The sequence below is a fragment of the Amblyomma americanum genome, chromosome 1 (assembly GCF_052857255.1).
Source record: "Amblyomma americanum isolate KBUSLIRL-KWMA chromosome 1, ASM5285725v1, whole genome shotgun sequence".
In the NCBI taxonomy this organism is placed as follows: Eukaryota; Metazoa; Arthropoda; class Arachnida; order Ixodida; family Ixodidae; genus Amblyomma; species Amblyomma americanum.
In genome coordinates this window covers 506,527,559-506,552,584 of record NC_135497.1, presented here as the reverse complement: position 1 = coordinate 506,552,584, position 25,026 = coordinate 506,527,559, and the positions used below count along the sequence as shown (strand labels likewise).

At 43.6% G+C, this 25,026-nt stretch overlaps 1 pseudogene; it reads right to left on the bottom strand.

The window, feature by feature from the left end:
* LOC144128198 (lysosomal alpha-mannosidase-like) overlaps positions 1-22,678 on the bottom strand; it is a 91,748-nt pseudogene extending 69,070 nt beyond the window's left edge.
* Positions 22,679-25,026: the final 2,348 nt, after the last annotated feature.

Below are 25,026 nucleotides of genomic sequence, written 5' to 3'. Positions count from 1 at the left end.
CTCTTATTCATTTACCGGCTGAACGCTAGTCTCACGAGTGAAGTTTGCATTGCTGCTGTAGATAAGCGTACGCAGTCAGCTTTTTTTTCCTTCTTTTTGCACCGTAACTTTGCTGTTGTTTCAGGTGCAGTTGTGGACAGTGCCAAGTTCTCTCGAACTTTGCGGAGCTCGAGTGTGTGTGCTGCCGTGAGATAGACCGCGTCATCGAGGCTTATCCGGAGGGCTGCATCACGGAGCACCCGGAATTCAGTCTTTTATGCCTGAACATCGCCGTGCTACGCGTTGCTTACTTCGAGCTACGCGCACAGCGGGAAACTATGAGCGACGATATACACAAGTGAGCTTCGGTTCTCGTTTGATGCTGCGTTAGGCTGAGCATACGGTACAACTTTGTATTCCAGGGCGTTCGTCCCCAAATGTTATTTTACACTAGATTATAGTGCTGTTATTTTTTATGCGTAAACGTCTTATGCCACGCGCACAGTAAAAAAAGTCAATATCCGGTGCACTGCAATGCGTATGAAAAAAGTCTGCTTAGCATTCCAGGGCATTCATCCCTGAATGTTCTTCTTCTTTTACACTAGATTATAGTGAAGTTATATTTTTATGCATAAGCGTTTCATGCTACATGCACTGCAAGAAAAGTTAATTTCCAGTGCACTGCATTGCTTATGAATAAGTCTTGTAGCATATTCAGTTTTAACAACTATGTCACTTTATTCATCCTTGGGTGTCATCAAACATGCATGCACATGTGTATTGTCATCACAGTGCCTTTGTTGTTTATTCCCAGAAGATACCGGTACACAGCGTACAGACAGTTTGTTCGGTGGCTCTGGCGTCGCCTGGGGAAAAAACCGCCTCATCTTGCCAGCCTGTGTTGTGGCAGAGATAAGGGCATCATTCCCAGCAGACACACCGACAGGGTTCCGATATGCTGAATATTAGGAGGCAAGTACAGCCGATTTCTCAGCATCTTGTAGTGTGGTCTAGAATCCATGATCTTAAAGGTAAGAGCAGAGAAACATGGTTCTCCTTACATTTCAAGAGAGCTTCTTATTGGGTGAGTTGGTAGGTGCTCATTGTGACTATCTAAAGTTGCCAAAGCAACTACACATCCCACAATGGTGGACAAAGGGACAAAGCACCACTCAGAGCTGCTTTATTTCACAGTAAACACATGCACGTGTATCCTCAATTCATCATCATCATCAGCCTTACTTCGTCCACTGCTGGTCAAAGGCCCCTGCTATAATCTTCAATAAACCCTGGCCTGTGCCAGCTGCGGCCACCCTGCCCCCACAAACCTATTAAACTCATCCACCCACCCAACTTTATGTCCGCCTAGGAACAAATCTCTCCTTGTCTTTCAACCAAGAGAATGGCATACCCCAGGGTTGCATTCTAAGCATGACACTCTTCGTAGTAAAAATGAATTCGTTAGGCAAAGTAATACCCAAGTCAATAATGTATTCGGTTTATGTAGATGACCTACAGATAGCATGCAATTCCTCCAGCATATCGTCCTGCGAGAGACAAATACAAATCACACTAGGTAAACTGGCTGCTTGGGTAGAGAAAAATTAATTCAAGTTTTCTCCTCAAAAAACAGTAGCTGTTCTGTTCTCATTCCAACGAGGCCTACAAGTCAATCCCAACTTATACTTGAATCAAGCCACACTACCAACTAAACAAGAACATAAATTTTTAGGGGTCACTTTTGACAAGAAACTAACATTTCTACCACACATTAACCACCTTAAAAAGAAAGCATCCCAGGCCCTCAATGTATTAAAGGTGATCTTGAGAAAACTGGGGGTGCGATAGAGTATGTCTATTACAAATCTATCACTCTCTGGTGCGCTCTAAGCTGGACTATGGGCACATAGTACACGGTTCATCAAGAGCATCGTACTTGAAACAACTGGACCGTGTTCATAATCTTGGCCTGCGCCTATCAACTGGAGCATATAGAACATCCCCGGTAAACAGTCTGTACATTGAAGCTAATGAGCCTGCACTTGAGGATAGAAGAGTCACACATGCGCATACGTTCTAAAAACCTGTTCTCTTCCTGAACATCTCTGCCATCCCATTGTTACCAAATGCCCATCTAAAAGACTATTCAACTAACAGTAAACCACAATTCATCCTTCCACTATTAATGGGCTTTCAAGATAAATGGGAAGAGTTAGCTGTATTAGATGCCCTGCCGAATATTGCACAAAAACATGAATATTTGCCACCATGGTACAGCCTCCCTTCAGTATGTGGCTTCACACTGACACACTTGCATAAAAAGGAAATGCCACATGAGCTCATACTACAAGAATTCTTTGCACTACAAGAAAAATGTGACACCTTCACTGAATTTTACACTGATCGCTCAAAAATAGTCATGTTGCAAGTGCAATAATTCAAGAAAAAAATGATACGACTGCAACCGTATGCATCGGTTTTTACTGCCGAGTGTCATGCCATCTTTGTGCTGTAGAACAAATAGTAAAATAAAACATTAAAAATATCATCATTTACACTGATTCCCTGGGTATGCTCAAAGCACTGCACTCTAGAATTACTGCTGAACGCATAATAGGAGACACTATACATAACATGGTTAAAATCACAAAACAAAAACATAACATCATATTCTGCTGTGTGCCTAGCCATGTTGGAATTGTCGGTAATGAGAGAGCAGATACATGCGCAGCACAAGCTCAAATTTGTCAAATAAAACAAGTTAACATACCACACAGGGATTTTTTGAAATTAGTGCTCAGTAAACTCAGAAATAAGGGGCACGTTGCATGGGATGAACAGGCAAACAACTGCACTCTATAAAGCCCGTTTTAGGAGAATGGAAATTACGTAGACATCAAGAACGTTTCACTGAAGTTACTTTATGTCGGCTACACATACGACACACACACCTTACACACAAGTTCTTACTGACAAAACAAGGCAAACCACTTTGCGAAATGTGTGGCAATGAACTCACGGTAAACAACATTTTAATTTCATGTACAGAAGTGAAACACCTGAGGAAAAAATATTTTACAACATTCTACAATGAATACATTCCATTGCACCCCAAGTTGCTTTAGGAGATCAAGCACTGGTTGATTTTTCAAGTATTCTTAAGCTTCTTAGAGAAGCTAATGTTTAAAACAAACTCTACGTATAAAAAGCGCAAAATTTAATGAAAGCTCTAACCTTGTGTTTGGCGCATCTTAGCCTCAGTTGCTTTTGTGCCATTAAAATCAATATAACTAACTGAACCCAACTTTGTGCCGCTCCCTGGTGCACTTGCCTTCTCTTGGCATCCAGTCCATTACTATTGATGACCAACGATTATCTTCTCTTCATATTACTTGCCGTGCCCTAGCCTACTAGAATGTCATTAACCCATTTTGTTCTCTGACCCACTCTGCTCTCTTCCTGCCTGATCAGTTGGTTAATTGAAGTCTAAGGTTGTCCTGACTATTTTCTAAGGTTGTCCTGATCAAGTGCGATGTGGTAAAGGATGCTCAGAAAACTTCTTCTCGGCCTTATACAATGTTATAGGATTTTCACTGATGCACGAGCTGCCTTTCTGATGCAGAATGCTTCAATAGGTTCCCTGGCTATTGCATTCTTACTTCTGGCAAGAAATCGCATGCCAGCAAAGCATGGCTCACAATAGTGTGAAGGGCAAGCTCTGATGTGCTTTGTTAAATTTCGGCCCTCTTTAGTTTGTTCAATGTTTTGTTCATTTTCCCTGAAATTTGCTCATTTACACAGTGCCCGGTTTATCCTCTATAAGAAAAAGCCACTTGAGAAGGTGATTTCATATAGTACCCCTATGGTGCACCACATGAAAGGTCACTCACGCTTGGTTCCGCATCCCCCTTTTCTTTTTTCCTCCTTTTCTGAACCAAGAGCAAAAGCCTCTGAGCTTCCTACGGGCTGAAAATACGAGCGGTAACCCATGCTTGCTAGCAAAGTTTTTCAAATTGTGGGCCCAGTTGTGCACATATAGCACCACTGCCAGCCTCACCTCTTCTCGGGGGACTTCTGGCCCAGCTCTCATTACTGTTCTCTTATTTTCTGCATGAGGCTTTTGGCGACCCCTTTAATAAGATAATGACGAAACCCACCTAAACACAGCTTGTCCAATTGGTTTTCAAAGCTCAACTGCATCTTGTGGGTGCATGGCTTCCTGAGCAGAGATTCAAGGCAAAGTGAAGGAATTCCTTTTTTAACTAATTTTGAATGTATGTAAGGAGTCGAATGGCAGAAGCCCCCCCTTTTTTTAACACATAGCATAACACCGGTGCACCCAATTCATATAGAACTCAATGTTCATATCTAAAAACTAAAACGCTACCCTCAGGCAGGTCGCATGTAGAGTATGTGCCGTGTTGTTTACATATGGATAAAAAAACAATGCCCACAACTTTGTGAAAATAATTAAAATGTACAAAACTAAAATGAAGTCTTTTGAATAAAACTAGAAAGGACAACGAAAGGCGGGGGTGATTAGTGGTTGTTAGTGCATTGGTATGACTGTTCGTGTGTGCCGCTGTGTGATCGCACTGTTATGAGGGAAATATAGTTTCAAGCACACCAGAATTGCCTAACCGTCACCGTCTCCCTGAATTGTTTGAAAAAGCACTAAAGGCTGTGTGCTTTTTGCTTCTATCACATTATGTAAGTAGTCTGCACACATTGGTATAACATCATGCCAGGGCAACATAGAGCCCTATGTTGCTTACATAGCACTTCTCAAATAAACCAGCTTCAGGAAGTGCTGTGCATGCCCACTCTTACATGTGTCCTTTCCTGGCAGAGGTGCAGCCTCCATTTAACAGTTTGCCAGTTTGCCCACTAATTAGTTTTAAATTTTAGTTGTTAGAAAATGTGCAGCTGGTAACATTGATAAGCACAACAAAAATGTTTCAAACAAGGTTCTCTGCAGTGCATCAGGCCATTGCAATGTTACCGATATTGTGGCAAGGTATGAAATGTTGACTCACCTCATACTTCACTTTTCACAGAATAAGCAAGTTAGCAGATGAAGCTAACATTCATTTAAAGAAAGGTACGTTCAGGAATGCTAACGAACTAAAACCCTTAAAAATTGTTGACTGAGCTTACTCTGTGTTGCTTGCAGGATGTTCACTCTGGTAGTTGATGACAAAACCAATGCGGTGTTTGTTACCTCAGCAGTTGGCATTTATTTAATGTACGGGGCTGCTAGGGCATAGACTAAAGGAATTGCTTGTCAATAATAAAACATTGAAATGCAAGACAAGCTTACAGGAAATAAAAGTGCAAATTGCTAATGAGACACATTACTTTAGAATACTAACAAGTATAGGTTGCCATAAAACGTCAGACAAAAAGGCCAAAGAAGGTAAAGGAAGAAAACAAATATCACGACCAATGCACAAGGTAAATTCGTGGTATTTAAAATCTTCATTTTTGCGTGAAATGATTTATGGTAGCGAGGTGGATGGACTCTCGGTGAAAACTAGTGAAGTTGGATTAGCCGAGGAAGTGGCGATAGTGCTGGCAGCCACTCACTCCAATGCCACGCACATAATTTCTGATTCTCAACACGCCTGTCGAAATTATATAAGAGGAAGAATAGCTCCGCTTGCTAGCAGAATTTTAGCACACGCGCAACATTGCTCAATGCAGGAAACAAAGCAATTGGTATGAGTGCCTGGACAGCAGGGAATAGAAGGGAACGAGGCTGCTCACAAAGCCGCCCGAGCGTCTTTCCCCCGAAGTTTCACTGAATTCCCAGACTCTGTCGGGACTCCTGTACCGAATCCGCTTGCCACATATGCGGATATCACAACATATCTGCGTCTCAGTAGGCAGACGTTCTTAAAGGCCGCCAAGGGCCTAGATAGAACTGAGGAAGGACACCTCATAATGCAGGAAACGGGGTCGTTTCTAAACCCTGCGATTCTAAAACACATAGACCCATCTTTTTCGGGGTACAGTAACTTTTGTGAGATGTGGGAAGACACATATCATATGGTAGGAGCCTGCCAAAAAAAATCTGCAAATAAAGAGAGTAAATCTGCCAATGAGAGAGTACTGGGAGGCGACTTTGTCCGGCTGCTTGGACCTGGAGTCCCAGAGGGCTCTGGTCCAAAGAACGTGGGCAGCGGCTACCACCAATGGTGTCACGGAATGAGGACTACCACCCAGACTAGGGAGCGGTGAAACCCTCCACTCTTCGCTAAAACCCGCCTCAGTGCATCCAATAAAGTTTTACCACCACCACCCACAGCTTTCTCAGTGCAGCAGCCATTTCACGGCTTTGCAAAGCGCGCTTTGTGGGCTTCTACCAGGTATGCCTTAGATGGCCTGGACTGCACATTTTTTGCGTATGCTGGCCCAACTCTCGGTTCAGGGTGTTCCATGGCATCTTGGAAACTGGGATACAAACACAGCTCGATGACCTTGATTTGTAGGTCCTTTGCATACCCTGCAATAGACAAACCCTGCAATAGACAAAGGCATTGGTCTCTCAGTGATTGACTTCACGTGCTTTTTTTCCACAGTCTGTGGAAACTAGAGCCTGACTAGTTCTGCCATGTGGGACCCAACAAAGCTCCTGACCTAGTCGTGAATGCTGATGCCTTGCTTTGCTTTCTTGAAAACAGTGGTACTGTGCATTGTTTACAAGATGAAGACTGGTAATAGCTTTATTAAAGGCTTTGAACCAGCAACGGCTGCTTCCTATGCACTTTTACACACAATCACAAACTACACAGGAATATAATACTATACAAATTACAGCGACTTGCCAAATGTTGGCGCTGTCTTCTTTGGGGTGACAAATGTGGCACTGTGCCTGGCTTTTGAGGTCTTTATGTGCCACATTGGTGTGCCATCACTTGTAACCGCCTGGTCCGTGTCGCCATTCTCATTAAAATGAAGAGCCGCCAGGAGTGTGCTAGAAAGGTAAACAGATATCACCGGAGACTTTCAGACATCATTACTGCGTTGAAAAAAATGTTCATTTTGCTTTATGTGCTGCGTTGCTATGAAATGATGAGCAATATTCTGAATGTATCCTTATGTAGACTTACCGAGCCCTCATACCTTCATATGTAAATGCGGTAGATTTGGGGACGAACCCATTCAACACGCAATGGAACGACTCCAGGCCGTATGTCTGTACTCGTGGTGACAGCCGCTTAATATCCTTGAAAAGCAGTGCTGCTTTTACAATAGCTTCCACTTCCTTGTGTGGAAGCGAACCTGGAAATAAAGCATACGCAACATTTTGCACTGTTCTGCAACTGCACAAAAATATTCTGCATGATGTGCTAACTAATGGAGTAGTATGGGGTAACAGTGGCATTATTTTGTACTACCATTGGTAGGCGCACAAGATCTCTACTGGTGGACTAGTGTGGTTCTAAAAGCCCACTAAAGTCCTGAGAAAGCTGAGTAAAGGAGTTCACTGCACTTACCAACACTGAGCCATGCAAAGCTGCTCAAAGGCCCATGCAGACACCTCGGATAGAGTTGGTTGTTGTGCCCTTCGTGAATGTTGCTGACATGGTTCACGAGACTCTGCCATGCTGCCGCAAGCAGGTCGCCATCCCCACCACAAGCACAAGCACACCAGTACTAGTGATTGTTAATCGCTTGCTTCCATTTTTCTATATCGCTGCAGCCAGATTTTTTTGAAGCAGCGACCAGCTTCTTTGTGATCCCTGAAAAACCGTCCAAATTTCTCCTTAGTAGGCACATCAGCTGTATTTTTAGTTGCAGGATTCACTTAGTAGGAAGAACACAGTGCTGAAAACTTACCAAAAAAAGATTACGCAAGAATGAAAAGGAGCTCGTGATGAGTTTGGGTGTATCATGTATACAAGACAGTAAATATACAGAGCATATGCAATTTGTCAGTATTCTTCTTCCCACAGCCTGCCACCCTGTTCGCCACCACTGCTGCATGTTTCAGAGCTGTCCTGCGGCAGGCAATGCTCCTCTTTGTCATGAAATGGTATTGATTAGGTGCTTTTATGAGTATGATGTATGACATGTTTGTTTACAGTTGCTTGTAGAATAGCAGTTCATAGCTATTTTGGTGAGGGCAAGAAAAGGAAGCGTGCTGCTGGAAGCACACTTTTGGGCAAGTGTTACCTTTCCTGTAACACCAAAAAAAGCGATATTTCCCTCTGCCTTTCTTGGTTTCAGGAACTGATGGCTATTCTATCATGCATCCTAAAGAGCCCCTCATCTTCTCTTTTCTTGTCTCCACTACAACTGTCATTGATGGAGACAGCTGTGCATAGGACAGTCAGTGTCAATATGAAGATATCTATTGTCGCGGCTATACAAAAACATTTTTTTCCTGGCATAATGAATCCTCAATTTCTGAAAACAAGTGGTGGTAGAGGATGTGGGGTTGAAGGATTCAGCTATTCTAATCTATTTTGTTAGCTTTTCTCCTAAATAAAAACTGTGGTAGAGCACTTTGTCTATTCTGAGAGTGATCATCGTCGTATTGATTCCAGCTGTAAATGAGCATTAGTGCTTGGAAACTGTACATATTCAGTTTTGTTCACATTATAGGTTCACTTATTTCATGCCTAAAAACATTACGAATGCCCAAGTAAATCTAGCCAGCATCCAGTAAGGTTTGTATTGGGATATTTTTTGTGCTGTTGCTCCAAAAAATTGCAAGGCACAAATAAGCAGTTTCAATGCCACAAGAAAAGTATGATCAATTACAGAAGGTGATTAGTGAATTCCACATTACATGGTGTGCTCTACATTACATATTAATTTGAAGAAGGTGAAAATCTCTCCATACCTTTTGCTACATGCCAAACATCAAAGTAGTGCACAGTTGACTGGTACTGCTGCATGTGTTTCTTTATTCCTGGGTGCCTGTCTGTTGTCAGTAACTTGATGCGAGTTCCTAGATTTGAAAAGAAGGCAAGGCCTCTGATAAGGCCTTCCTTCTCCATGTGACCAATTGCCTGCACTGCATCTGTCTGAAAAGCATAGGAGTTGATATGACTGTAAACAGCTGCCATCACTGGTCTAAAGCCATCAATAAAAAAGGGAATAATAAAATTATTGCAATGTTCCTACACTGCATTCGCATGGACTCCGGCAATATTTTAATTAAAATGCGATTAAGCTTTAATGCTGGGCTTCACAGTACCATCATAAATTCTGCTCACTTTTCAGAGCAATGCATTTTTGCACTTACCTCTCCCACTTGCACTTGTTCAGTGTGTACTATTTTTCCCAAGCTAGAGAACAGAAATGAATATGTCAGGTATTTCGCACTGTAGCCAGGTGAGACGCAGCGTCCATCACCGCACAGTTCCACCTCACTGTCAGCTAGGGATGCCAGTAGTTTTTCTTGGTGCTCTTGCCAGACCTGTGGGAAATGCAGTGTTCAGCTTCAGTCGAAACTTTGTCATATTGTTCTCCATGTAATAGCAGTAGTAGTAAGACACTTTATTTCAAAGCACAAATCAAGTGCTCAAAGCATGTTCTTCCTGCCACGACAGGCCGAGCTTATTCTCTTCATGAGAAGCCAGCTTGGGCCAGCAGTGAGCTGCTGCCTGAATTGGATGTAGGACTGGGAGATGAATTACTTGGGCAGGAGACCCTTGCCACACAATAATGGGCTGGCCTAATGGACCACCAGAGCTCGGTTAAAAGTCTCGCATGACTGAACAATGTCAGTTCATTCTCTTTCACTGAACATTTTGCAAGTTTTGCCTACCCTGACTGGCTGTGCAGTTGGCTGTGAGGTGATGAACTGGTGCATGCATTGATATTCTACCCAACACCACCTGAAGCATAAGCCCAACAGCCTTTCTGTTTTGTACGAATTAGTTTGCCACAGTTGGTCGCAGCGACTATTATGAGCAATATTCAAATAATGTACCGTCTTTGCTAAAAGTAACAAGGCTACGTATACTGCTTCTTATGCTATCAGAAGACTTGCCATTCAGAGGAGGATTGTGATGACGCAGCTTCACACCGCACAGGTTATCCTCACAGTCAGTGAAGGCTGGCAACAGAAGTTTCAGTGCTTTGAGTCTAGCTTATTTTTCTGTAGTCACGGAAGCCTGATTAATTTTGATAAAGAAGTCACACCACAGTGGCTAGGAGTGCAGGAGCGTTTGTTCATTTAGACTTTTCTGATGAGTTAACTCGGAGAGCAGTGCACCTTATCCTTTGCTGAAATCCAGTCAATTAAAAAAGTATGTGCAGTGCCAGTGAATGCGATGAAATTAAGCAGTTGACAGCTCAGAACTTTGAAAGTGCTTGGAAAAATACGAATATTAGAAAGTAGTCCTGCATTGCACTGCCATTTGCAGACTCCTGAAAGAAGGTTGAGTGTGGGATTGATTGTTAACTTTTCTTTCTGTTGCACGTCGTAAATTGGGGGTTTTTCATAGTGAAATGTGGTAGCTTGCACACTTACCATGTGTACCGCAGGGAAGAGGTATGCCTTCCGGTAATCAAAGAACGTGTGTTCACTGATTGCCTTGATTTTCATTATCTGCATCAGTCTTAGGGTCTTTGCAGGGTTTGAACCAGAAAACAGCAAGGCAGTGGCAAGCTCAATGTTCCCCTTTGGCTTTCTTCCGATCAGTGGCTGGCTTGACCATGTGTACATATGCCCATTGGGGCATTCTGTTTGTGCACTGATGCACGTCCCAATGTAGCGCAGCTTCACTTTGCAGGAGCGGTCAAAGCAGGTCAGGCATATTTTCAGCAGCACCATGAGATAGGTATGGGCAACAATGTAGTAGATGCCCTTCTCTGTGTCTCCATTTTCATCGCTGTCCCTGCAAAAGGCCGTTTTGTCAAGTCTGTTAAATTGTGCAATAATGTGCCGTGTTGAACTATTTCTTTAGGAAAGATGGCATAGATTGATTGGCACTTTTAACATTGACAACTTGCCAGCAGAGCTCGGTTACAGCACTGTATGCAACGTTATAGTTTTGTAATGTAATTGAGAACATTGTTTCCTCTTAATGCGACTGCTTGGTGTTGACACCTATCAGTTTATCAGATGTGGCTCTAAAGTCAGGAAGCAGATTGTCTTTTCATTCCCAATTTTGCAGGAACACTTCAGAACTGCGACAAAGAATGAGAGGGAACACGCACACGGCATTTGTGTGTGCCTTTTCGTTCTCTGCCCTGGTTCTGAAGCACTGTTGGAAAATTATGAAGGAATACCAATTTGCGCATTCTGCCATTTTTCTTGTCTTTTCAGTAATTTTACTGAGGAACACGGAGAGGTATCTAAATGGTATATTCTTTTTTAGTTTCAAGCAGTCTACTATACTTACTCGTCTTCCAATGTCTCGTCTAATGTCCATGTTGAATCATTTGGCTCATACATGTCTTCGTTATCAGTTCTGACATGAACCGGTGACACATCAGGTGACACCAAAGGGCTGGACTCCTGCTGAATGTCCAGACGGAGACGTTTCACAGGAGTCGTTTCACTGTGGGCCTTGGGGACCACATAGAGGAGTCGTATTTCAGGCACATTTATATCTAAGTGCGCTTTGTGAGAAATGCTATGAAACAAATACAGTAGAACCCACATATAATGTTCTCGGTTATAACGAACGCTCGTGTTTACGAACGAGGTTGGGAATAATCGTCATTTAAAATATGTATTCGAGCAGTGCCACTGCGTCTCAGATCAACGAACGACCATAACAGTACAACTCGGTTAAAGCAAACTAGGAGACGCCGCATATTCGGCCTCGCAGTTGAAAAACGCGCCCTTCCCGCCGGCGTACATAGATACCGAAAAGCGTTTTCTAGCTTCCGTGACATGCCCGCCCTCTTCTAAAACCACATGTCGACCACAAAAAAAGCGATAGAAAGTCTACATCGAAACCGCCGGCCAAGCGCGCATCGACGTACGCGCTGCAGTGTAAGTCGGTGCTTATGCACCTGTGCTAGTTAGTCGAAGTGGAAACACAAGCAGTGCAATTGATACGTCCTTCGCGCGCGAGTTGCACGAGCTTCCTCGCTGCAAGTTTTGCCGAGTATATCGGAGAGCGAAGGCCGACCTACCACCAGTTGCCATGAACACCCACATCGTAATTATAGTATACATTGCGTTCCTAGAGCAGCTCGTTGGCAGAAATAATTTCGATGAGGAGCACTTATCACACTGAAGAGCTTGAAAAACACTTTCATAAGAGACGCAGATGTGCTTAACAGATATTTTCGAAAAATAAATGCCACCTTTGCCCAACTTTGCATTTTTCGCTGTGATAGGGGAATCTCTATTACTACGAACTTCGGATATAACGAAAACGTGCCCTGTGATCGTTAGTTATATAGCTTACCTCCTGCCCTTCAAAATATGTTCCAGCTCCTTCATCTGTTGTGTCAACACTGGCCTGAAAGCCGAATGAGCTGTTTTAAAAACACATTACACTGTGTGTGTGTGTCATTGCAAATTTTATGAATGACAGGAATATTTCTGCAGAGGAAACCTAGTCTATAAGTCAAAAGTCATCGGAGTGCTGGTGTTTTGACGCTCGTTATTTTACTTTCGGGCAAAGAATTTGAATACTCACAGAACTGCAGTCGTCGCACTGCAGCAAGGGCTGTTGTCCACTTGCTGCCGGAGGTGGACAACAGCCCTTGCTGCAGTGCGACGACTGCAGTTCTGTGAGTATTCAAATTCTTTGCCCGAAAGTAAAATAACGAGCGTCAAAACACCAGCACTCCGATGACTTTTGACTTATAGACTAGGTTTCCTCTGCAGAAATATTCCTGTCATTCATAAAATTTGCAATGACACACACACACAGTTTAATGTGTTTTTAAAACAGCTCATTCGGCTTTCAGGCCAGTGTTGACACAACAGATGAAGGAGCTGGAACATCTTTTGAAGGGCAGGAGGTAAGCTGATGGAACCGCGCCTTGGGATAGTTTACGGCGCTTCCATGGAATCCCGAAAGACTGACTCAAGGATTGATCCATCACGTAGTCTTCGGGGCGAAAATGCAGCGAACACACGTGCGCATACGACGGTACTCTGCCTTTCACCTTTCGTAGCGGCATATCACGCAACCAAGTGGTCCGCCGTGGCTCATCTCTCGGCACATTGTGGTACACAACCCCACTGCCACTGCCCTGGTGTGATGCGGCAAGGCAGTTTCGACAACTTATGACGTCGCATTGTCTGATATTTTGCTGTGCAGCAGCCTCCATCTGCGTTGCTATTACGGTGCCGAAGTGTTGATAAAAGACCGACGACGCAATACGTCCGCGTACGCTGGCTGTGAGCGCGGCCGCACGGAGGCACGAAGTCTATAGCGCGCACTGCTCCGGCGCAGGGTGAACTGCGGTACAGGCCAACAAATTGCTGCCCAGGAACAGCTTAGTCCGGGGGGCATGGTTAGGTTAGGCGCCGGCGGGTCGTTTACCCCTTCCGGCGTGGTCAGCCGTTGCTAATTAAATATATTAACCCCAGCCGCGAGGGGCGAGGACAAGGTCGGCGCGTCGAGCGCATCGGAGGCTGTCCGAGGCTTTGGGGCCAATAGATTGTGATTCCTTCAACGGCGCCGTTGCACGGTGCAGCAGGCGGCGTCGAGGAGTTTTCGCACGGTTGAAAAGGGCCAGACTTTTTTTCCACGAAAAAATAAATAAAAACAGACGGGTGCTCAAGGGCGCGCGCAATTAAAGTTGGCGGCTTGAAAGTAAAGCCGACGCAGGCCGCTTCAACGGGTACACGAAACCGCCCTGCGCGTTCCCGGAGGTACGGGGTCCACTGGATCGGGCTCTAGCGCCCACTTGCGCGTGTGCTATCAGCAAGAAATGAAACGCGAACAAGACATTTGAACCACAGACAGAGAAATACACAGCTCTTAGCCAGGGCAAGCTCAATACTGTAGTAGCTATTCTTTTACCTTCGAAGGCGGAAAGAGTCTTTTTCAGAAGAGTTAATCAACCTCGCTTGTGTTTCAACTCAAGGAGCTAATATGTTGGTGTTTTTGTATGACCACCTCAGTTTTCTTGTTCGCGTTTCATTCGTTACTGATAGTACCTTCATGTGTGCACGATGAATGGATTGAATCGGCCGAGAGCCCAAATAAGCTATTGAGTGGAACCGCAAACAAACGAGTTGGAGGAGCGCGCAGTCTCCGTATCGTCAGCTTCCAAATCTCTTTTTCTTAGCTGCCTTGTATCTTGTCTTCCGTCCCTAATAAACGCCGGGCGAGCTTACGAAGACACAAGTGCTCTTATACTGCTTACTGCCCTGTACGATCACCGACCATCGTGCTATCATAGTTTTTCATCGGCCGTGGCGATCAGCTGACCAGCCTTAACAGGCTACTTCAAAGATTGACTAGCTGCTGGATCGGCACTTGGAGTTCCGCTGCTGTTCCGCGCTTGTAAATCGAGGCGCTTCAAAAACGAAACCACGCGGGCACGCATACCGGCATACCGAAACTCACCCGGCCGCCTGTGGCGCCGCCAATTATCTTTTTTCTTTCAACATTCAGGTTGTCTGTTGTCTGCCTTCTTTGTGTTGTAAAAGTACACTATCGGTTTCAAAACAAAACTTCCTTCAATATTAAACCGCGCAACCTTTATTTGTCAGCCTCAGAGATTCGTGGCTCCATGTAGGAAAGAAAATTCCTCCAAGGTGGCGCCTCTTGTCCTATGACATAACCAGGCTTGTACTTGCGAGATTGGCCTGTGGCGGCGATACCTGTAATTTGGTTCTTGCTCTTTTCTACCTTACAAGAGCTTTTTTCCAGTAAGAGTGGCGTTTTTGTGATCAGGAGGCGATATTCTATTGATACAAGCCAACTTCAATTTCTCCTCAGTGTCCCTTTAAAGAACCTGAATGGTGCACACGCCACTTGCGGGCAGCTCCACATTGGACAAATATTGTTTGCTATCTCTCTGCCTTTAGAAGTTTTTAAAAAGAATACATTTGTATATTGTATCTTTAAAATCCGTTCATTACTGTCACCTATTTTTGCAGTCCAGAATGGACCTTTTTAGAGAACATTTTAAATTCCGTGCTCCACTCGCGCATTGAAAATATTTTTAGAGCACTATTTTCATCCAGTCTATAAGTCCTCAAAGTCGATAAAAGGAGAAGGATTCGCACTAAGGATTACACAAAAACATGGCATATAGCTTGTGCTCCGTGGTTTCATTTTCGAACAAAATTATAATTTTTGGATTTTACCTTTATAGTGCAACGTAGCTGTGTAAGTTTGTTAGACATTTTTTTTTCTGAGACTGCAGTTTTAAGCACTTTACAAAACATTGTTACTAGCACGTACTCAAAACACTCTTCGCAATTTAACTTGTGCATGCGACTTACATTCATTCCATTGGATGTTCGAAAACACTGAATTACACAGACCACCGTTACAAAAAGCACTGGATTATCACAAGTGTCAGTTACTAACCTACACACATATCTGAAATATTAACACCAGCAGCATTAAAAGGCTGTTTAACATGTCAAGCTTATTCAGTTGAAAAGAAATTGAAGAGCCTGCATAAAGTAAACAAAAGGTCACGAAGACCTGTAGATTACAATTTCACTTTTTAAATGGAGGACAATAAAGAACATTTGAAACCGCAACTATTGGACATGTATTAGAGATAGGGACTAACTTGAAATCAGCACCTAAAATTAATCAGAACGATACAATAGCAAATCTTGAAAAACAATGCGCAGTTGACTTGAAAACTTCTTCGCTACACTTTAGGCTAACTGGTGCTGTCAGATAAGATTAGCTAAAAAATGTTATGACCAGGCGATTCCCAGTGGCTAATTCCAAGTGGCTAACTTCAAGATGCAGATTACAAACTACAGTAAAAGGAATGCTAAACAGACATCCTAAAGCAGACCACTAAATCTACAGTAAAATATCACAGGTATCCAACCTCTAACATTTGTGTTTGTTCTTGAGAAACACATAGGACGAACATAACCTTAGAAAACGTGTAAAATACATTCAGTTTAACACACAATCACATAAAAACAACACAAAACAAAACTTTACACTCAATATATGGATGCCTATGCTCTAGAGAAAGTTTATGTGGCCCGAAAAATATGTTAGCCACCCACTTGAAGAAGCCTGTCGCAAATAAAATGCAGCACTCATAACTTATATGGAAAAAATTAGAATACAGAAGCACATGCACACATGCTTTTAAATCCAGCTAAAAAGTAATGACTAATGCTGAAACACAGAATTAGTCAATCTGGTATTACCTGACTGTGTGCACTACAAGCAAAGCAAAAACATATAGGTTAAGGTCAAAGCGATAAGGACACAGGCATTCTGTTTGATCGGGAGAAAGGCATTCATCACCTTCGCTTTAGGACGAAGTGAAGAAAAATTCCAGAAAAGTTCCCATGGCAACTGATCAGACTAAGGACTAGAAACTTTGTGATTAAATAAGTAACTGAATTTCTGCAGATCAGTGTCTAAGCACATATTTGCTTGAAAACTTAATTGTTCACCAAATCCATTATCACTATTATTTTTTTCTAATTAAAGGATATGTATAAATGCTAGCAAATGTGTCATCTGGCAGAACGGGAAGTCTATTAAAAAACATAAAAAATACAAAATGCTGACAGTGCTCCCAAGAAGCTGTCCGAGCTAGGTGCAAAAAGATAAAAACCATGATTAGCCCATGCAGGGACAAGAAATCAGTGGGGTGATGATTCTTAGGGTCAACGAAATGTTGCTGTTCCTGTTTGTCATGTCTTTCCATGCTGTCGCATAATGAGAGTACAGCATTTGTCAAAGTTTAGAGCCCAAGGAATTTGCTTCTGAGCCTTGTTGTGCATCGCTAGCATTCCTGATCTCTTAAAGGTACAGAAAATCTTGCCCTGACCACCGTGAATGTTGGACATCTATGGATGCTCAGAGGCCTATTACACGGCTTAGAAGCCAAACCCTTTGGCTCTGTACTTTTTGACAAAGGCTATACATCAGTTTTCTCACAGATTCATGCTGATATTGTTTTCCTTTTTCTTCACTCTGGCCAACTGTACCACGTTAACAATGATAAGTTATAGCAGCACAGTTTGTGTTCCACTACCAGTGTTCCAAACTGTACTAAAAAACTAGACATGTAAAACATGTACAGGCGGATAGAAGAGGCAGCTGTGAAGGAAAGACGAAGTGGTTTTTAAAAACTGATGAGCTCAAAACCATTGAAGCGTGGTTTATTTTAGGCCAAGTCTCTAAAAGCACTCTCAAGAAAGGTAAGCAGACAGAGTGCCTTCTTTAGATTTTCCAAACGGAACATCCAGAAGGCTGCAAACAGCAGAATCCCCACAGAAGCGATGAGGTTTTCATTACAAGGTGATGACCAATGAACAGGAAAACTGCGCCTTGATAGGTGAGGAGGCATGCTGTAAGTGATTGGTCCTGGAAAATTAAAAACGAAATATTACTGACATTTCTAACACTTGCAGAAGTGCAAAAAAATACTGTCGCATTTCAGTATAATGCACATTATGACTACACTATCCTAGAGATGAATTCATGAGGGGGTGGTCTCCCCTCCTCAAAGTGAGAAATTTTACATAGAAAAACCATGCTCAACCCAATTTTTTCAAGAATAAATTCAAAGAAACACAAGGTTCAAACATGTCACTGACGGATTTTTAAAGATGATGGTAACCAGGCTAATGTACTTGGAGCTATCATAACTGTCTAGCTTCCACTTCATTGCCCACCACTATGTGCAGGAGACCTTGGCGACAAGTTTTGTATCAGAACTTTTTCATTCATGATTCGTTAGTATGGATGAATCACTGCGAGAATTTTGCTCGGAAACCGAATTGTCCATATTACAGAGGCGCGACTGTACATATGATTTGTCCATTAGAGCCATGATCACATTTAGTGGGCTATCACAACTATGCAAAAGTTAAACAAAATGCTGCAATGGCCTCCCTACCAAAGATTTGAAAACCATATTCTAGCTATAAGACAACTGAGCTGCTCAATCTCATTTAATTGCAACCAGTGCAGCAACAGCCTAACTGTAATCGAACTAGAGGCTAAAGAAACAATGGTGAGCCACTGCTCATAAGGGAGCGTGATACAAAGTGCGTATTCGAAAGGTACAGCTGCACACGAAAATTACCACTCTTGCTTTTGCGTGACATTTGATACATATGGTGACTACAGGAATTTTTGCTGAGCATCGAAGAAGCAAATGTTCTCTAGGGAATCACATTTTGAGCACCTATAACAGCCGTGAAGCAACAATCAGTACTGTCCATGAATAATATTTGCGTGTGTATAATGAAGACCTAAAAGTACAAAACTGGTATGGTGTTGTTCAAAGTGTATTTCGCCATTATACACAGCTTATGAAGTAGCACTCCACAATGATTGGATGCCATCGAAGACTGCAACACAAAGCACTCTTTTCCAACTGAAAATAAAAAATAGCTACACCGTATCCAGACCTCATTACCATTTGTCAATAAAATGAAAAAACCACAGTCGCAAAAGCAAATAATGGTGATCGCCTCTCCATAGTTTCGTGCAAGTCAAAAGAAACCACAACCGTCTCAACATTGGATTATTGGTTATTTGAAAAGAGTGGTAGTGAACATGCGTGAAAATGAGACAGAAGCAATGCAAATCCCAAAATAGCAGCGTGTCAGTACGCTGCATCTGGTTTAGTCATGAAAGTACTCTATTTTCAGAACTGAGCATAGTTGCAGCAGTTACACTGGCTCCTTATTCCTACTATTGTCTTTTTTTTTTAATTGCACAAGTAACTACGCCTCAATTTTAAAGGGACACTAAGGAGAGCTCTATCAATTTTTTTTGTTAGCTAAATATGATAGTTCGGCATTTCATGGCTTCGTTGCTGCTTGTCCGGGCGCGAAAGATGCATTTATTTCAAAGAAATTTGGATTCGAAGATGAAAAAGTTTTTCCCGCCGCTCTGATTCAAACTCAGGGAACTCTTATGACGTCTCAAAACGGAGTGACGTGCCACGTGACGTAAACGCAGACTCCGTGATTTCTGCCGGCTAGCGGTGCGGCGCGCAACCTTCCTTTGCCAGGTTCGCGACATCCATGAAGTAAGGCAAATTCCTCCAAGGTGGCGCCTCTTGTCCTAGGAAGTCATCACGCTTGTACTTGCGAGATTGACCTGTGGCGGCGATACCTGTATTTTGGTTCTTGCTATTTTCTACATTACAAGAGCTTTGTTTTCAGTAAGAGTGGCGTTTTTGTGATCAGGAGCTGCTTTTCTATCGATACACGCCAACTTCAATTTCTCCTCAGTGTCCCTTTAAAGAAAATCCCTTGGGGGTCAGCAGCTCCTAACTGTCACTGTTTGCATTCTGCCTCTTTGCAAGATAACGAAACACCAGGGCTTTATGCCAGCCCCATTCTAAAATAAATAATCGCAAAACCCAAGCTTTGCTAAAGCTCGTGACATCAATGCCTAAATTCGAGTAAATTCTGCGCCTAAAAGGTAGTCATTACATGCTCAGATAAATACTGAGCTGATATTTTCATACAAAAATTTCAGTTCCTGTCTATGTTTACCAATCATTTGCACAAAAATACCTACAAGTGTTGCAGGGGGCATCTTTCTTTGCGACTTAACTCTGAACTGTTTGGTACTGCTTGTAGATTAAACTGATGCAACCTTGGAGTTCTTCATAGATTAGAACCTGGATAGAACGATGTCCAGTCAGGTTTGATACCAAACAAATCATTATGAATAAAATGTATGTCGTTCGAATTACTGACTCCAATAGTGATAGGTGAACAAGGCAATGAAGTATGTGATGCTTTGAAATTAAAGCAGCTGTTATATTTTCACAAATAGTGACAGCACGTTTATACTGCACCCATCGAAGTTATGCCGCAACGAACCGCAAAACATAAGGCAAGAACTGACAGCCGTTGCTTTCTCGCTTTCACTCGTGTTCCAGTGACAAAGAGGTTGCGCCATTGCGCTGAAAGCAACAAATAATCAGATTGGAATTCTAAATGTGGCAGCCGAATCTATGACAGCAGAATACAAGTATGCACTCCAGAAGCTTTGAGCACATTCATTTGCTGCGACGCGCACGATAAGCAAAATTATATTTTTTGTGGGGAACCGTGGCATTTTAGAAAAATCAACCTGATTTTTTTATGTTAATAGTGATGCCGCATACCTCGTTCTGCGAACATGCATGAAATTAAGAGTGGCCAAAATGCTGCACATTTCCAAACTAAAATGACACAAATGCTTCGGAGAGCACTAAAATAAAAATGCCGAAAACCTACAGCCGCTTGCAAGGTGTACTTCAGTGCAGACGCAAGCAGACTTGTACAGAGCGCTCGTGCGGTGCTTTGAGGAATGAAGGCGAACTTATAACGCTGGCAGTGGGATTGACTGACAATGCAGGCGCTCAAGCGCTGGCGCTTAGTCATATAAAACAACCCATACACTAGCAGCGCGTCGTTAAGAAAACTGCGCTAATGTTTTGCTCCATTCCGCAGCACAGTGCTCCAGCGCTCCACACAAGCCTGCTCACGTCTTTATCGTACAACGATAAGACGCAAAATCACTTACCATGACGGCGAGACGGATGTAAGACCGCAGGGATTCAAGAATATCCTTCCGGGCAGCAGTGTCGAGGTAGAAATTTCCCGCTGGCCAAGGGCGCGGCAAAGCCAGCGCTTGTCTCAATTCGCTCACAACGGCGCCATACCGCCATTCGCAAACCAGACCGAGGGGCAAGCTGAGCCGTCGTTTACGATATCCACTTCAGTGAACTCGGTTAAGCATCCATCTTTCCTTTCTCCGTCACGCATCAAAAAACAGCAGTGTCAAGCGCGAAGTCGCCGCTCACGATATCCGTTCCAAGAGAGACTCCAGACAACCCGCAGTGCCCACTTCTACGACGCAATCCGAGACGGCCCCACTGGCGCTGCTAGGCCTAGCGCCTACGCTGCTCGCACTTGCAGCGTCCGCACTCACGTGATACTGACTCTCTCGCCGTCTTCGGATCCTTTGTGCCGAGAGAGAGAGAGATAAAAACTTTATTGTTGGAGAGGAAGTCGGGGCACGACCCCACTGCACTCAAGTGTTTATGTCCCTAAGGTCCATAACACTGGCAGCCCGGCCGGTGGCGATTGTCTGCACGGCCGGGTCCCCTGCTGCCGATTGCATCTCGACCGAAACCAAAACTTGCTGCTTCGTTCCGGAACTAAGCGAAACAGGTAAAGGTACACAGTTCCACTGGCGCGTTCTTTTGAACAGCAGCAGCAATTCGTCCTCGCTCCGTCTCAGTTGCGTGCGGTGTTTTTTTTTTCTACACCGTTCGGAAGGTTCGGAATGGCGACAACCACTCCGTTAGAGAGGGCTGATGAACGATTGAGGACCTCGTTAGCACACCGTCAGTTCTAGCTGGTGTTGCTTTGGTGTTTATGATATCATGTGCTCCGTTTTACCGGTGTTCTCGTCTGGCGATGCGTAGTTTTAAAACGGACGAACACCGATAAACCTCCCATCTCGTGTCATTCGTGTTTAGTGTGTGGTTGTTCCCTTACGTCGAGAGTCTCGTCCACGCACCAGGCGTCGAAGCAGAACCCGGTTGGCGGCCAGTACACATTTGGCAACACTCGTACTGGCGGTGCGAAATGGTGTGCCTCAAGGCGGCATTCTGGGCCCGATGCTTTTTAACATCTATATAAATGACATGTGCATATTTATGAGAAAGCGAAATTTATAATATACGCCGATGATAGCAGTATACTAATCTCTGCAGTATCTTTCTCATATATCGTTGGACACCTGAACCGCGCCGTAAGGGAAGGGATTAAGGAGGGAGTGAAAGAATAAAGGAAGGAAGAGTTGCCGTAATGGAGGGCTCCGGAATAATTTCGACCACCTGGGTATCTTTAACGTGCACTGACATCGCACAGCACACGGGCGCCTTATCGATTTGCCTCCATAAAAATGCAGCAGCCGCGGTCGGGTTCGAAACCGGGAACTCCGGATACAAAACCACTGAATCAATTTTCCATGTGCACATGATTCTTTCGGCGGCCTACGTCTCCTGAAATAATTTTATGATGAAACAAAAAATCGTGCAGTAAAGAGTTCCTGCGAAAGCATTATACGGCTTAGTTGTGTATGCAAATAAACTTGCCCTTCCAAATGTGTCCACACAATGATGTGTAAAGGTTTAGTGATAACGAGTAAAAAATTAATGGTGTTATGTACCATGATGAAGAATGATGTCGTCACACCGATAATTAGTAAAAGCAGTTATTAAATTAATTAGTAAAGTTTCACAAAATTAAAAACGGTAACATCATCACTATTTAATGATGGAAAGCGACGCGCGGCGCAAAACCGCGTCTGTCGAAGCTAGAGCGACGCTGGATCGTACTGAATAACAGATATCGCAGGATCATATGAAATCCCCGCCATATCATCACTGCTGGACTCCAATGTGGTGACAGTATTCCCGACTACATGCCCCTAAATTTTGATCAACCGTTCGTCGTACAGCATTTTGGGTGGTGTCATAGCATTTCTCTTTGCATATAGCTTACATGTTTTAGTCAAGTTGGAGGCTAGCTACCGACAGGAGATCGTGCCAGTGACATACGCACCTTCAATTGCATGCTTTAGGGCGCGGTAAGGTGTCCACCGAGATGTCGAGATCTGAGAGCTACTGCGTCCTTTCCTCAAAACACATGCTTTAGCATTCCTCCATCAGGTTTTTTCTTAGTGCAAAACTATATAACGCGAACCATTTGGAACACGGGTTACAGCACCCTACTTTTATTTAGAGCGCTCGCTAACCGCTCCTGGTTTCAGATACTTTATTAAGGCCCATATAGCAGCGGTAGACGACAATTCCCCCGGTCACGAGCCCGCTGCATTGCTATGCGTATGGACCTCCTGCATGTTTGTAAACAAACGAGGTGGCGCTGCAGTCGCTAGCGAGCTCGTGGTAGGCAAAAGGTCGGGGAGTGGCGTCGCGGATAGGTGTTGAGCGCGGGTTTTCAAGGCTTGTAGGCGCGTTTCCAGTTTCTGCGAATCATAGCAATGGTCGATGCTTCCAACTTGGTAATTCGTTGAAGTACACGAGCTCGCGTTGGCCACGTGCGGCCTATAAAGAGAAATAGTTTGCCACTGTATTGTATATATGGTTAGTAGTAAACATGTAGAAAGCGTTCCTGCCGTTTATTTATGCGCTAGGCATTGAATAAAACAAGTTTTGACACTCTGCACTAGCCGGAATGATTTTACTTCGGGACAATAGTGAGGGAAAGTGCTGGTTGTTTCGTCGGAGCAGACGTGCGCTCATCATCTGTTGGCATGCGTGTCGCGCTGTGCGAAAAGTGGGGACAGCGTCGTGTCTCTGATCTCCTGTCTCGCTTCCACGCACCAGCCAAGCCGACTTGTCCTCTTGTTAAGCTGGTCGATTTGGTGAAAATTTTTTATTTCTAGAATTATTTCTTTCCTAGCCCTGAAGTCTAGTTTCGTGACGAAAAATTATAGCAAAATATTGAGTACAAATTTATAAATTACGCTTTTTAGAAGTGTGGTCGTCCAAAATTGTGAGGTAATTTATTTGATTTCAGTGCCGCATTTCTTTGACCAAAGCGAAAGCGAAGATGCCATAAACTTTAAGGTATGTTTTGTGACCTCTCACATTTTCTGCGACTGGATCACTCACCTTCGTAATTCGCATGAAAATCAAATGATTCCATTTGTCGCAAACTATTCCTGAGACGTTGAGGAGCATAATAAATCTCGATTTTTTTCCCTACACGTGCAGTACTGTGTTAGTTATTTCTTGTAAGAAACGCTTTCATGTAACTATGCATGCATAAGTACTGTCATATAGCAAAAGAACTAATCGCGTCATCGTACAGAACAGGGCTTTATGTACATGCTGGCATAAAAAAAACTGCCGCACTATCTACTCAATTATTTGAGACCTTGGGGGGACTTGACGACGGTGTTAATTATAATTACCCAGAACTGCACCAGGTATAGCTATAAATAAAAGTAAGTACTGAAACTAGCGTAGGAATTTCATATTTGCACCAAGTTTAGTTACATATCGCATGCATGAATAACGAAAACACTTTTCATTGTCACGTCCCCTCTCAATCTTGCCACGTGTATGTTAGTAGCACGCCTGCGGCTGCTTCTTTCCAAACAAGCTTCGCGATCATGTACTACCTCATGAAACATGACACATGCATGATGCAATGAAAAAGCATATGGCGTTTAGCACACTTAAGGTACGCTATTCTAAGCACACCAACGCAACCACGCAAGATTGACACAACTTACCAGACTTCTTTCTACTCGAATGAAATAATTACGTCGTCATATCAAGAAACAGTTTCAAGTAAATATTAAATGTCATAAAACGCGCCATTAAAACATGGGGTGCTATTAACAAAAAAAACGCATTCCTTGGGGGTGAGTGAACCTGTCGGCGCCCCGTGCACTCCGGCTCAAGGTGATAAGTACGTGTGCAGCTGCATATGTCTTTTTTTTTTCCTTGAGCAATTATCAGCCTACTATCCTGAAGTTCAGGTGAATGAACGCAGTAACTTACATGCTATTAAGTGCATTGAGCGGCAGGGCCTATCGACTCCCAGACTTCGCGCTTTACTACCGTGGCCCAATGTCTGTTAGCCAGTTTCCGAATGCGGCATTTATGCGCGAGAAACCTATCGAGGCTAATTTAATATTTTTTATGCTACTGCGCGGATCCAGCAGTGACGCAGCTGGTCAATACATGCTGCTTCTGCAGTGCACAGGCTTGAAGCAGCCGCCGGTAGCTGCGGCAGCTGCGGTAGGCACGGGCAAGCGGAACCTGTTTTGCCTACCATGCGAAAGTCGCTGCTAACATCAGCGCCTAGGAGCACTTGCTGCTGGGCTAGTTGGTTTTGGCGCACCGAGCCGCAGGGATCTTCCGAGAGTTATACGCACGCCCGCGGCGGCC